The sequence below is a fragment of the Chrysochloris asiatica genome, unplaced genomic scaffold (assembly GCF_000296735.1).
Source record: "Chrysochloris asiatica unplaced genomic scaffold, ChrAsi1.0 scaffold00107, whole genome shotgun sequence".
In the NCBI taxonomy this organism is placed as follows: domain Eukaryota; kingdom Metazoa; phylum Chordata; class Mammalia; order Afrosoricida; family Chrysochloridae; genus Chrysochloris; species Chrysochloris asiatica.
The window spans coordinates 6,341,139-6,344,279 of NW_006408625.1; the positions used below are offsets into that span (position 1 = coordinate 6,341,139).

The 3,141-nt window shown below is 37.2% G+C and overlaps 1 protein-coding gene across 4 annotated transcripts in view; it reads right to left on the minus strand.

The window, feature by feature from the left end:
* CDC14B (cell division cycle 14B) overlaps positions 1 to 3,141 on the minus strand; it is a 156,728-nt gene that overhangs the window by 89,441 nt on the left and 64,146 nt on the right. The gene's annotated exons all lie outside the window — the stretch shown is intronic.

A 3,141-nucleotide genomic window follows, 5' to 3' on the forward strand; every position in this document is an offset into this window, starting at 1 on the left:
GAATGTGGGACCTTATCCAGAGAAGCAGCAGTGCCAGAGATGGAGGCAGAGATGGGGGCATGGAGAGGGGGAGTGGCTGAGGACTCTAGATTCATCAACTAAGAAGAGAAGGACTAAGAGCTGGTAGCCAGGAGCAGACTTGCAGAATGTACCCTTTGGAGATTTAATTTATTATATATGCCTGAGTGGGGATTTTTGTCAGTATGTTTTTAAAAAAAAAAGCCAAAGTGGATAAAGAGAAATACTTTTAATTGATGGTATATGGAGGGGATTATAATCAATGTAATCAAACAAGTTATATGAACTGTTGAATGTGAAACTGATGGTGTGCCCTGTAAACTTTCACTCAATCCACAATAAAAACCTTAAATTAAAAATAAAATAAAAAGCCATAAGCAGCTATCAAAAGTACAACTATTGGATTATCCCTGTTTGGAAGAAAGAAAAGTGATAAAAATTGATGTGACTTGGAAACAATTAGTCCAATGGACTAATATAGACTACATAAGCATCAGTCTCTGCAACTCTGATACCAAAAAAGCTGGATGATGCCCAGCTACTACTACCAACTGCTCTGAAAGAGCTCACATTAGGAGTTTCTGGATACAATGGGAGAAAATGTGGAATAAAACTTAAAATCATAAAACAGACCAGATTTACTGGTCAGATGGAGACTGGTGGAACCTCACCCTTCTGGTCTGGAACTAAGCATGCCCTCATGGTTCAATCTTTAACCAAGCAACAGATAGGAATATAGGGAGACGACAACACTAGTGAGGTATGAACACCATAGAATGGTCAACCATTGAAGGTGAAAAGGACGACATTATCGAAGGACAAAATTCAGAAGAGTTGGAAAAGGAGGAGGAATGAAAACAAGAAATACGAGGAGGAAGTGGGATAAAAGAAGTTACATTGAGGGGATTGCAAGTATTGAGATGAAACAAAGTGTATGATTTGCTGAATGTAATACTGATGGTTTGTTCTATTAACTTTTACTCAATTCACAATAAAAAGTTTTGAAAAAGAAAAAGTTATGACCCAAGTGGCTTCACTGGAGAGTACTACCAAACATTCATAGGAGCTGACATCAATTGCATTCAAATAAAATTGTAATTAATTGTATTCCAGAACTTAGAAAAAGAACATATACGCCCTAAATTATTTTATGAAGCCAGCATAACCCTTATACCGAAGTCAGGCAAAGATATCATTTGAAAAAAAATTATAGACCAATATCCCTCATTGACGTAAATGTAAAAATTCTCAACAAAGTTATCGACGGTAAAATTCAACAGCATATCAAAGAATAATATCCCAATCAGGTGGGATTCATACCAGTGATGCAAGGTTGAGTCAACATAAGAACATCAATCAACATAATTCACCATATAAATTTTTAAAGGGGGTGGAATCACATGATCATCTCAATCAATGCAGAAAAGGCATTTGATATAGTCAACACACTTTCCTGATAGAAACTCTAAGCAAAATAAGAACAGAAGAGAATTCTTCAACCTAATTAAAATCACAGCCAACATCATTCTCAAAGAAGAAACACTGAACTCATTCCCTTTGAGAACAGGAACAAGGCAAGGTTCCTGTTATTACCACTATTACTCAATACTGTACTGGAAGTCCTAGACAGATAATAAGGTAAGAAGGGGAAATAAAGGTCATGGAATAGATAAGAAGCTATATCCTTATTCTCAGATGACATGATCCTATACAGAGAAAATATCAGAGATTCTACAAGAAAGTTACTGGAACTAATAAGAGGTTTCAGCAAAGTGGCAGGGTAAGGAGATCAATGCACAAAAATGAGTTGGGTTCCTCTACACTAACTCAAAAAGGCAAATCAGGAATGCAATACCATTTACAATTGCCCCCAAAGGGTAAAATTTTAGAAATAAATCTAACCAGTGATGTAAAAGACTTATACAAAGAAAATTATAATATATTACTGCAAGAAAACAAAACATACTTACATAAACAGAAAAGCATATCAAGCAATACTATCCAAATGATCTGTAGATATAACACAATCTAGTTCCAAATTCCAACAACATTTATTAATGAAATTGAAAAACTAATCTCCAACTTTATAAGGAAAGGAAAAAGAACTCCAAAACTGAATAAGAACAAAAAGTAGGAACCCTCATACTTCTTGATCTCAGAACTTACTATATAACAACATTACTCAAAACAGTCTGGTACTGGTAGGAATACAGACACACACACCAACGGAACAGAATTGAGAACCCAGATGCTCCTGCATTGCTGGGGGGATTGCAAAATGGTCTAACCTCTCTGGAAAGCAATATGGCGTTTATTCAGAAGGTTGGAAATAAAAATACCTTATAATCCTGCAATTCCTCTACTTGGTATTTACCCACAAGGAATACAAGCCATAACATGAGTAGATATATGCATACCAATGTTCACAGCAGCTCTATCTACAATAGCAAAAAGTTGGAGACAGTCTAAGTGCCCATCATAGGAAGAATGGATAAACAAACTGTGGTACATACACACAATGGAATATTATACTACCTTGAAGAACAACAAGGAAGCTGTAAGCTATCACATAACATGGATGAACCTTGAGACATTATGTTGAGTGAAATTAGTCAGTCGCAAAAGGAGAAATACTGGATACTAAAGGGGTGAGGGGAATTCTTTGCTGCTTACCTGGATATGGGAGGTGGGGTGAGGGGAGGGAGGGGAAGGTGGAACACAGGGTAGGAAATAGACACAGGACAGTTTCAGTGCTAGGGAGGGAGTCAATATACAAGAAGGGGGAGGTGAATGGAAGAACAAGGCAGATGGGAAAATAATTAGGCAGGTTTGCATGGGCTAAGTGAGAGAGATAAACAATGATGTATGCACAACCCTGAAACAACAGGGCTCTAGGATACAGGGACTGAGACATGGTTAGAATGGGCAAAGGGGAGGGGGTGTAATGTTAAGATGCTTGACTGTCTTTTGAATCTTGGTTTCCCTTGCATACCATTATAAAATAGACACTGGAGGGGGAGAGAAAGAAATAGTCAGAAATATCACCATAGAAAGCTTGTAAGTCCGTCTTCTGCCTATAACTGATTGGAATACCTAAAATGGAGCTATACCATGCCCAGTGAA